Below are 12,500 nucleotides of genomic sequence, written 5' to 3' on the forward strand. Positions count from 1 at the left end.
AGCCTTCACAGCCAAGGGTGACGAATTAGACTGGCACCTTAATACAAAAGTAATTTCAATGCAGATCACTTAAATTGGTTGAGGGCTTGTGTGTTGCGTTTGTATGTGTTTGTGTGTGTGTATATGAGTGTGTGCGTTTATTATAAAATATTGTTTAGCTATTACTGGTTTTCTTTTTTTGTACCTTCTTTTGCTGTAAGCAGTTAACTTAAATTTTATCCTCTAGTCACCTTTCACTTATAATTATGCTGTATAAGGGCATTCCCCACATAAAATTTGATCTTGCAAAACAATAACTTTTCACCTTTTTCTATTGTTATTTTGAGAACAATCCCTGCTCGAGTGAATTGCACCTCTCCCCATTCGCTGGGTGGTTAAAAGGTCACCCGATGACCAAGATTTCCCTAAGTAATGTCACGGTCTCCCTACAATTATATTTCGGGAGAGAATCTTAAATACTCATGCCAAAAGTTTAAAAACCTTAATCGTGTTATTAGATAGAACGGCGATCTGTATGAGTACTTAAATTCCGCTTGGGATAATTCCATTTCTTTTCTGTTTCATATCAAGATTGACTTTTACTATCGGAAGGTTAGAAAAAAAAGACGAGTGACATGAGTTCTTGTAAAACGTTCAATATAAGGAGTTGGAAAAAGGAAAACTTTAAATAGAAATGACAGGAATAGAACCAAAATCATCTATAAAATGAAATTGTGGTATAAATTACATGAAATAAATGCTGCAAAAAAAGGAGAGAAAAGCAGAGAGGTATATATAAAAAGATTATTTAACATCAAGAGGAGGTAATAACAGAGGAGGGAAAAGGAAAAAATGTGGATGAGCAGGAGATAATAAGATCTCTGAACTAGCAATCCCTTGGAGTTCCTTGAGGAGTAATTAAGCTTCACTTTGTGTGAAGGAACATGCCATATATTCAATATCTGGAGATAATTATAATCATTATCTGAAGGAAACGAGTTGAGTTGCAAATCAACGTCAAAAGGGGAGGCCCGACCTCGAATTTCTTTTTGACTCCAACATGACCACTCCTATAATTCTGGCGGACGCTGATGAATGCTTTAATTACTAGTCCAAAGGCAACGGGATGGCTCTGGGCTTTCTTGCAATTGTCATCTTGAACAGTGAGATGAGTTGGCAGTTACTTACTTCTAATTTGAGAAATAGTCCACATCTCCAAAACAATGCCTTCATTCCGTTGGCTTGAAACTGAAAGTAACGTTTAGAATAAATCATACGTGTTAGAGTTACTATGTATAAGTCTTTCAGATTTAATGGACGATTATAGAGTAAATGGATGCAGTCTCCAAGATTGACATTCCGTTTATAGGTAATCGATTTTAAGAATCCTTTTTGAAATAGGATTCTTTGAAGAACAGATTTGTCACCGTAATTAGTTATTCATTCTGATTCTGCTTTAAATTGATTTTACCGATGTTGATGTTATTGTCGGGACAGAGAGGATTACTCTTTAGTTTCCAGTAACAAATAAATGAAAATCATTACCTTTCTACTACCTCAGTTACACCAAAACAAGTTGTGAGAATTATATAGAACATTCATAAATATGATTACGTATCTACCTTTCCGAAAACATTTGCAAAATGGACTGAAGATTCATCAGTCGTTCATACTAAAGTTAACTAAACCAGAGGATGCGGTTTCATTTATTATTATTATTATTATTATTATTATTATCAATATTATTATTATTAATATTATTATTATTATTATTATTATTACTCGCTAAACTACAACCGTAGTTAAAAAAGCAGGATGCTATCAGCCCAGGGGCTCCAACCGGGAAAATAGTCCAGTGAGCAAAGGAACAAGGAAAAATAAAATATTTCTAGAACAGCGACAACATTGAAATAGATATTTTCCATATAAACTATAAAAACTTTAACAAAACAAGCGGAGAAATTATAGAATAGTGTCCCCGAGTGTACCCTTAAGCAAGAGAACTCTAACCCAAAACAGTGGAAGACTATGGTACAAAGGCTATGGAACTACCCAACACTAAAAAACAATGGTTTGATTTTGGAATGCGCTTCTAGAAGAGCTGCTTACCATAGCTAAAGAGTCGCTTTTACCTTTACCAGGAGAAAGTGGCCACTGAACAATTACAGTGCAGTAGTTAACCCCTTTGGTGATGAAGAATTTTTTGGTAATATCAGTGTTGTCAGATGTATGAGAACAGAGGAGAATATATAAAGAATAGACAAGACTATTCGGTGTATGTGTAGGCAAAAAGAAAATGAACCGTAACCAGAGAGAAGGATCCAATATAGTACTGTTTGGCCAGTCAAAGGACACCATAACTCTCTAGCGGTAGCATCTCAACGGGTGCTTAGTGCCCTGGCCAACCAACTACCTTTACAGAGATTGGTCAATCACTCATATTTCGGAGTGTTACTTGAAACCCAAATTTTAGTTCCTATTAGATTAAAGACGGTTGTAACTAGTTCTAAGTCGGGTTTTTTTTTTTTTATTGATTTAAATTATATAGCCAGTTCTTTATCATTTTGCTAGTAAAATTATCAGACATTTACTCTGATTATGATACTTAGAATTCATTGTCCTTTAAAGAGGAATTCTTTTAAGATAATGAATACTCCATTTTATTGATTGATAAACTTACATTAAATATTTTCATCAATTAAACGACGTCTCTCGTTCTGATTTTTTAGGAAAAAAATATCCATCCCTCGAGTGATTACAGTATATGGCCTTAAGTAACAAATGCTTGTGACCTCATCACCAGCTCAATCAATATAAGCCGAAATAAATTCTCCATCAAGTAGGCAAAGACGGATCTGTAGTGCTTTTCTTACTTGCATCTGTGTTGCTCAAGGTCTATTTCTACGTAACCTCCTCCTTTCATTCAACCCAATCACTGCCTTCAGATAACCCCTTGCTCCTGCAGATAAATATCGCTTCTGAAGTTTACCTTATGGAAATTCCTTTTACTAAGTGATTTCATGTGTGGATTTGATAATACCATTGATAATGAGAGCAATAATAGTTTTCCATTATCTTGAATATCGCTAATGAGAGCTATGGCAAAGGACAGGTCAATGCCCATGGACTAAATACGCTCACACATATTGTACACCAAGTGAGCCCAAGGTGAGGAAACAAATAGCTTCGAAATTGTGAGCAGGTAGATCTTTGCACACACCCCAAAACCCGTATGCATGCAGAAGATGCTTGAGCTTGCAACCCTTAGAGGCATAGAGTTTGTCCCAATGATACCACTGAATTACCATGACTCGAAACTAGCCAAATTTAGAAAGTCAAAATCTATTAAGGATACGAATTAACAACATTACCTATTGTGGATATTTTATTTTTATTCAAATAACGGGGAATTGTCTTTCCTGCTATAAATCATTTTGAAAACAAAATTGTAGAATTAACAAGGAAAGAAGTGATCTCTCTCTCTCTCTCTCTCTCTCTCTCTCTCTCTCTCTCAAATATATATATATATATATATATATATACATATATATATATATATATATACATATGTATATATATATATATATATATGTATATACGGGAGCCGGCAAATTCATCGACAACAATTCACCGACAACAATTTACCGACAAAAATTCACCGACAACAATTTACCGATAACAATTCACCGACAACAATTCACCGACATACACAATTCATCGAATATACATTTCACCGAAACCTAGGTAATCCTTCAATTATTATATTGGGAAAAGAAAAAGTTAACAATTATTTTGTGATTTTTATTGAAATAAAAGTGTTATCAAGAATAGCTAAGTACAATGAAAGTGTAAAAAAATTTATTAAAAAAAACAATAAGTGAAAGTACAATAAAGTGCAATAAAAGTGTCAAATTTTTCATTAAAATCAAAAAGAAAGATTATGAGCTACTGCTCTCAAATAATCAATAATACTCGTATAAGAATGATAATTATCAACAATCTTCTTTAACCATTCAGAAGAACAGCGATACTTCTTTCTTTGTGGTTGACACGAGTTACCAGCCGAATATTGGTCGATTTTTACATCGTTAAAGTTTTGCTCTTTTTTCAGAATTTCCTAAAATTTCCATATATTAGGATGGTGTCCAGCTACCTGAGTTTCAAATGCTCTATGCCACCCCTCAAGTGCATTATTTGTTTTTGGGACGGAATTTAAAACGTCTTCATAAACATTCCACATCATAAGTTCGTATCTTGGCGGTCTACGGCGATTTCTACGGCCGCCCCGGCCTATCCACGTATCTTCAAAATAATCCACAACATTTTGTAATTCTGGTGAAAACACGTCGTTATTACACAATAATTCAAATGAAGCAACAACCATATCAACGGGAACAAATGCTAATGCTGGTAAATAACGTACATTCAACGTAAAATCTGCATCCATTTCATATCTTCGTTTAAGTCCATTTGTTTGTATAACACGAAAGATGCACTGACAAAAATGAAAGAAACACTATTTCAAACATGAACTTGGAAATTCTTTTCTACATGCTTTTATCATAGCAGGTTCAAAGTCACTCGTTATAGATGATGGAACCGAAACTGCTGTATGCTTTTTAATCTTCTCTAATAGTATACTGTAAGTGGTTTCCGATTTATCGGGTAATAAAGCATAAATGAGTGGAATAGCAACATCTTCCTAGAATCCATGGAATGTATACAGTTGGTAAAATAGCAGTGGTAATGTTTTAAATGTCCCGTCCATACCAACGGTCACTGTTTGCAAGAATATTTGTGCACCGTTGAGTAGCAGATATTACTATCCGTTTCTCAGTGGGACCAGAATCAAATAATAAAAAGTTTTCACCTCTGCATGATTTTGTATATTCGTCTGTGAAAGACAAATCACTACGGCATTGCGGAAGAGGTGGCAGACAATTGTTTTCAAACCTTATTCCTCTTACTGTCCTTTTAATACTTTGAGGTTTGGGAAGTTTAACTGCTGCTGCTTCACTGCATCCTACAAGTGCATTCGAAATGAGGGCATGAGGTGCTTGTGTAGTTGATGTAGCTCTTTTACGTACGTTTTCCATTACTTTTTGAGCTTCGCCTTCAGCTGCATCACATACATGATTATGTTCTTTGATTTCTTTCACAATTTCGTCACCTTGCGTAGTAATCCGCGCTTTGCACTTTATCTTGTGGCACTTGTCGCATTTCCAATATATTTTTTCTTCGTTCTGATTGTCTTTATAAAAGAAATATCCATCACTGATCCACTTCTTCTTCCCCTTCTCCGATTCTATAAACTGGAGCGGCATGATAGGCTTTTCAGTTATCTTTCTAAACAAAAGAAATCAAAGTTTTAACCAAATTAATAAACTTCGGTATTTTTAAAGTTAATTGCTTTTTAACGAGAAACACTCTTACTTGTTGTTTTTACCAAATTACGAAAGAATAATACAAATGTTAGCAAAAAGCTAATAAGTTTGTTACATTTTCTTCGGTGTCTTATGTTAATTGGTGGTTAACGGAAACATTCTTACTTATGATAATAAAAGGTTTACACTTTTCTAACTTTTCCCTTTTTTTTTCTCTCGGGTTTCGGTGAAATGTATATTCGATGAATTGTGTATGTCGGTGAACTGTTGTCGGTGAATTGTTGTCGGTAACTTGTTGTCGATAAATTTGCCTAGACCCATATATATATATATATATATATCTGACATTTACCGTGAAAATATATGAGGAAATTATTTGCGAAAAAGACTTTTTATTCAAAGTAAATTCTACAAATATTGTGATACATATGTTATCTAATTACTATATACAGTAGATTTAAGAATAATTATATGTCTGTTTCTTTGCCTTTTGTATTGATATATATGTAAGTATATCATCCTTATCATCATCAGCTGTTTCTAGTTCACTACAGGATAATGGCCTCAGACGTCCTTCCACTCCCGTCTGTTTATGGTCTTTCAATACCAGTCTATAATTGCAAAGTTTCTTAGCTCGTCAATCCATCATGTCCTCTTCTTCCCCTACTTCATTTGTAATCTCTATGAGCCCATTCTCTTATTTTTCTTGTCCATCTATTATCTGTTAATCTCATTCTATGCCTTGTCCATGTCCACTACTTTTTCTTACATGCCAGAATATCCTTTACTTTATTTACTATTGTATCCATGTTGCTCTTTTGCTGTCTCTTACTGTCATTCTCATCATTATTCTTTCTGCTGAAGTGGTTTTGGCAAAATATTAAGTGACTCCCAGAATATTTACAAGATTATTTTCGTAGAATGTGGCATGAAGAGGCAAAACCTGATGTCATGAAAATATATAGTATGCTCATTCTAAAGAGACTAGAGAAAAAGACTGATGAAAAGCTGGGAGATGAACAAGACGGATTTAGAAAAGATAGTTGTACAGACCAAGTTTTCATTTTAAGATATGTTATACAGCAATGTGTAAAATATAGCAATCCACTTTTGATGGAATTTGTGGACTACGAAAAAGCCTTTGATAGTGTGCGCCGGCACATTTTGTGGAGAGTCCTGTATTATTATGGAGTGAGTTGGGCAAACACCATCGAACTGCGCAAATACACGACAAACCTGCAATTTTTTTGGGTGGTATTTGTCGATGAAGTCGACCATGTCTTGATATTTTCCTAACACCTCTTTTATTTGCGCCGAACCTAACACATGTTCTACCTCCTCGATCCCTTCCTTGTCATCATTCATGTGCTCAGACATAGCATGGAGTTCCTTGATCTCCTCTGTGGTAAGTTCGTCGTGATGTTCGGCGACGAGTTCCGTGATGTCATCTGCGTCGACCTCCAGACCCATGGACTTGCCAAGGGAGACGATTTCCTCTACGTCTTCCGCTGCATCCACCACGGGATCAGGTTCGGGGTCAAAACCTTCAAAATCTCGGGGAGAAACTGCATCAGGCCACAGCTTCCTCCGGGCAGAATTGAGGGTCCGTCGAGTTAATCCCACCCAAGCCTGATCTATGATCTTCAAGCAATGCACGATGTTGAAGTGGCTTTTCCAAAATTCACGCAAAGTTAAGTTTGTGCTTTGCGTGACATTAAAGCACTGCTTGAATAGGTGCTTGGTGTAGAGCTTCTTGAAATTCGAGATGACTTGCTGGTCCATGGGCTGGAGGATAGAGGTGGTATTCGGTGGAAGATACAGCACCTTTATGAACTTAAATTCATTGAAGATATCATCTTCAAGTCCGGGGGGGGGGAGGGATTGAGCGGGTGCATTGTCAAGGCATAGCAGGCTCTTTAAAGGCAATTTCTGTTCATAAAGATACTTCTTCACAGAGGGGCCAAAAACTTGGTTAACCCATTGCACAAAGAACTGCCTAGTGACCCAGGCCTTCGAGTTGGATCACCAGATAACATGAAGCTGGTCCTTATCCACATTGTGTGCCTTAAAGGCCCTAGGGTTCTCAGAATGGTAAACCAGTAAGGGCTTGACTTTAAAGTCCCTGCTAGCGTAGGCAAATAGGGCAAGAGTCAACCGATCCTTCATTGGCTTATGCCCAGGCAATTTCTTCTCTTCGGCGGTGATGTAGGTTCGACTGGGCATCTTCTTCCAAAACAGCCCGATTTCATCACAATTAAACACTTGCTGCTCTACGTAGCCTTCTTCCAGCACGATCCTTTCAAAGTTCTTGACAAAGTCAGCTGCAGCCTTTGTGTCCGCACTAGCAGCCTCTCCGTGGCAAACAACTGAGTGAATCCCGGACCGTTTCTTAAATTTCTCAAACCAGCCACGAGATGCCTTGAAATCGTCTGAGGAAGGTTCGGTTGAACTCTCCCCAGCATCACCCCCAGAGCTCTCCTCCTTCAAGTCCGTGAAGATGGCGTGCGCCTTCTCGCAGATGATGGTTTCGGTGATGGTGTCGCCAACAATCTCTCTGTCCTTGATTCAGATTAGCAGAAGTCGTTCCATCTCTTCTATGATAGGGCTGCGGCGTTTTGAAATAATGGTGATCCCCTTAGAAGGTTTCACTGCTTTAATAGCTTCCTTCTGTTTCAGGATTGTCGAGATCGTCGACATATTACAGCCATATTGTTTAGCAAATTTCCTGCTTTACGTCTAAAGAAAGCATTTCCTTCTTCCTTTTCTCACCACTACCACTACCACTTGCAAAACTAAGCCTTTTAGGACCCATACTTTACGTAAATTACCGTAAAAAGATGCACGTAAAAAATCACGATTAAAACAGTACAATAATAGCAGAATGCACAGGGCACAACCGCAAGAAGCCGACGAGAACAGAGGACTGACCCAAGCCACGCTAATTGAGGGTCCCTCCGAGGTCAAAGTGCTACCTTCTATCGGCGGAAATAAAAAACACATCCGGCGCTATGAGTACCAACTACGCATACGGGTATTGTTTACTTCGGGTGTCGAAAAAAAAATTCGGGTGTAGAGTAGAAACGGGTGTAGAGTCAAAATTTTGCTCGAATTTTATTTCAGATGTTGGAAAATTCGGATGTAGAGGTTCCACTGTATATATATATAATATATATATGTAGATATCACCCACGAATGGCATTTAATAATGAATTCTATCTTGGGAATATACTTCCACTTCGAATTCATTTTATGGTAACAGCTTCTGGCCAGGTGGAGATTCGAACCCCCACTTGTACGGCTGGAAACCATGCCTGCAGGGACACTACCGACTGAGCTATCAAGAGAGATAAAAGTTTATGACAAGTCCCAGTACATATTCCTGTCGAATTCAGGAATCTGTTCATACACTTGAAATAAACCTATTTCCACCATGATAGCTGAATCGTAAGTTTGCAACACGTGGTTATCTTAAATGAATATATATCACAAGCACACGTGATTTCAATCAATGTAAATATCACCCACGAATGGCATTTAATACCGAATTCTATCTTGGGAATATACTTCCACTTCGAATTCATTTTATGGTAACAGCTTCTGGCCAGAAGTGGAAGTATATTCCCAAGATAGAATTCGGTATTAAATGCCATTCGTGGGTGATATTTACATTGATTGAAATCACGTGCGCTGTGATATATATATATATGATATATATATATATATATATATATATAGTGATGAGTGCTCTATATCATCTGGCTGTATGAAGGTTCGAAGACCTAGGTATTAACTGAGCAGCTGAACATAATTATTTATGTACGCAGTTCATGAATACGAAAGTAGAGAAACTCACAAAATTGGGCAGTCTTTGGTCTATGTTATAAACTGTAGCTCTAAAACGATATAAGGTATTCGCCATTTTTTTTTTTTTTTTTTTTTTTTGTTGAAGGCTCGTCTTTCCCTTTTTATTTTTCCCTTGATGACTGTCGTTTGTTTTATGAAAGAACTTGATGCTGTGATTGATTTTCTCTATTTTTGCACTAAGAAATTCCTCGAGTAATTAGCTGTTCCATCATAATAGCTACGTATAGTCAAATATTAATATCCTTCCTTCATGATCACAGACAAATGAAAAGAAATAGAAAAAGATCTGCAGAAAGTTATTTTTTTGCTTAAGGGCGTGACTGAAGAATAAACATTACTGATAGCGTTTTATATTTTACTTTTTTTAAGCTATTTACAGCGTCTTTAATAAACAGAATCCTAACCGAATATTCATTAGGTTTGGATAACTGTCTTCGATAACACTTGAATCGCGAGAGGAAAGAAAAGAGAAAAGAAAATCAAGCTTCAGCCATTTTGGGGCGAGTTCTTGAATAAATTTGCAATATATTTCCAATAAAAAAAAATCGGCAAAAACTGGTAGTGTGTTGGTAATGACAGTATCGAAGACTTGATCGCAAACTTAACAGAAGAGGGTGCGCGCGCAGGCAAGCAAAAATGGGTCTGGCTGTCTTCGTTAAGCTAACAAAGGGCCCTGCCTTTTGAAGGATATGAAGAATGAGGGTCGCTGGGTAAGAGAATGTGGCCATTCTAGGGTGATTATTTTAGGAGGGTGAGAGAATAATAATAGCCAGCGTCACTGCTTCCCCCGACACCTCCAACATTGCAAAAGCTGTCCTTGATCGAAAGGCGGCCTTTTCTAGCAGCTGCTGCTTACAGAGACACAAGAGTAGCTCCATCTATCAATAATACATTGGCTCTCACCAGTTATGAACACATGTGGGGAGCTAATCTTTCAAGGATTCGGAAGAGGCTGAAGGTTTGTGTTGCTCTTATTTTCTTTATTACCATATTAGCCCACTTATCTCTCTCTCTCTCTCTCTCTCTCTCTCTCTCTCTCTCTCTCTCTCTCTCTCTCTCTCTCTCCTACTGCTTCTTTTTCTTCGTTGTTTTGAGTATAGGCAAGTTAGAAAACACCAAAGTTACAGTTTGATTGTAATGTTTTTTACATTTTAAATTGGATTCCTCAATAGATAATATTTACTTTTGAGAAACACATTAGGTCTGTCTTCTTCAATTGCACAAAAAAATGGTTTATTGAGAAATTCCTTTAAGATATTTGGTGATAAATCTATTCTGAAGAAGTGTTTTAATTCTGTCATCCTACCCTCTTTCGATTATTGTTCGCCAGTCTGATCTTCAGCTGTTGTTGATCATCTTAATTTGTTGGAGAGAAACTTACGGTCTATTATATTTCATATTCCTGATCTAGATATTAATCTTTGGCACAGTCGTTCATTTAGTTCATTATGCATGTTACATAAGATTTTTCATAATTCTGACCATCCTTTACATTCAGATCTTCCTCGATAGTTCCATCCTGTTCGTAATAGGCTACTAGGAATGCAGTTAATTCTAATAGTCAGGCCTTCTCCATCATGAGGCTCAATACTACACAGTATTCTAGAAGTTTTATTCCAGCTGTGACCAATTTGTGGAATGATTATCATAATCAGGTAGTTGAATCAGTAGTGCTTCGAAGGCTCAAACTTGCAGCAAATCTTTTAATGTTGAACAGGCTGGCATAAGTATTTATATAGTTTATATATGACATATCTGTTTTGATGTTGTTACTGTTTTTAGAATAATTTATTGTTAATTTTTTCTCATCGTTTATTTATTTCCTTATTTCCTTTCCTCACTGGGCTATTTTTTCCCTGTTGGGGCACTTGGGCTTATGGCATCCTGCTTTTCTAAATAGGGTTGTAGCTTGGCTAGTAATTATGGTAATATATTATATATATATATATATATAAATATATATATATATATATATATATATACTACGGCTGAAGAGTTATGGGGTCCTTCGACTAGCCAGACAGTACTACATGGGACCCTTCTCTCTGGTTACGGTTCTTTCCCTTTGCCTACACAGACACCAAATAGTCTGGCCTATTCTTTAGAGATTCTCCTCTGTCCTCATACACCTGGCAACATTGAGATTGCCAAACAATTCTTCTTCACCCAAGGGGTTAACTACTGTACTGTAATTGTTCAGTGGCTACTTCCCTCTGGTAAGGGTAGAAGAGACTCTTCAGCTATAGTAAGCAGCTCTTCTAGGCGAAAGACACTCCAAAATCAACCATTGTTCTCTAGGCTTAAGGTAGAGCCATAGCCTCTGTACCATGGTCTTCCACTGTCTTGGGTTAGAGTTCTCTTATTGAGGGTACACTCGGGCACACTTCTATCTAGTTTCTCTTCCTCTTGTTTTGTTGAAGTTTTTATAGTTTTTATAGGAAATATTTATTTTAATGTTGTTACTATACTTAAAACATTTTATTTTTCTTTATTTCCTTTTCTCACTGGGCTATTCTCCCTATCGAGGCCCATGGGCTTATAGCATCCTGCTTTTCCAACTAGGGTTATAGCTTAGCATTTAATAATAATAATAATAATAATAATAATAATAATAATAATAGTTATATACCACATATATATATATATATATATATATGTGTGTGTGTGTGTGTGTGTGTGTGTGTATCTAGATATATACTCATATATACCTTGTGTGTGTGCGTTGAAAGAGGGAAAGGAAGACATACTTTGATATGTTAATATATGTCAATGTAGGTGGTTTGATAAGAGGTGTATTTAATTAAGATAATGAAATTACATTTGAAAAGCAGTTACCAGTAAACAGATTTGAGAGAAATGTTTATCTTTCAAGAGTTGAATTTTGATGCTAAACCTTGTTATGTATTTCCTCTTTTCATAGATATCGGAAGCCAGCACAGGAAGAACGGGAAATTTGGGAAGAAAATTCGTTTTCTATAGGTGAAAAAAGTAATGATAAGCAATATTATGGATCTATCATTCTTAACCCAAAGAAGACATTGGATATATAACGCAAATATGACGTAAAGTTCATGAATGATGATAATGATAACATATATAGAAAAAAGAGGAAATATATAACTTTCGGTATCATATGAGAAAGATGCAAATATGTTTATGTGAGAGACATTTATATTTCATCGCTAAAATCTAATGAAAGGGATTCATTGGTAACCCATGTTGTAGTCTCTAATGAGATGGGGTGATTAATAGTAAACTTAGAAATTACATGTA

The 12,500-nt window shown here is 36.4% G+C and overlaps 1 protein-coding gene across 1 annotated transcript in view; it reads left to right on the forward strand.

The window, feature by feature from the left end:
• LOC137650081 (venom allergen 5.01-like) overlaps positions 1–12,500 on the forward strand; it is a 613,638-nt gene that overhangs the window by 466 nt on the left and 600,672 nt on the right. The gene's annotated exons all lie outside the window — the stretch shown is intronic.

The sequence above is a fragment of the Palaemon carinicauda genome, chromosome 11, assembly GCF_036898095.1.
Source record: "Palaemon carinicauda isolate YSFRI2023 chromosome 11, ASM3689809v2, whole genome shotgun sequence".
In the NCBI taxonomy this organism is placed as follows: domain Eukaryota; kingdom Metazoa; phylum Arthropoda; class Malacostraca; order Decapoda; family Palaemonidae; genus Palaemon; species Palaemon carinicauda.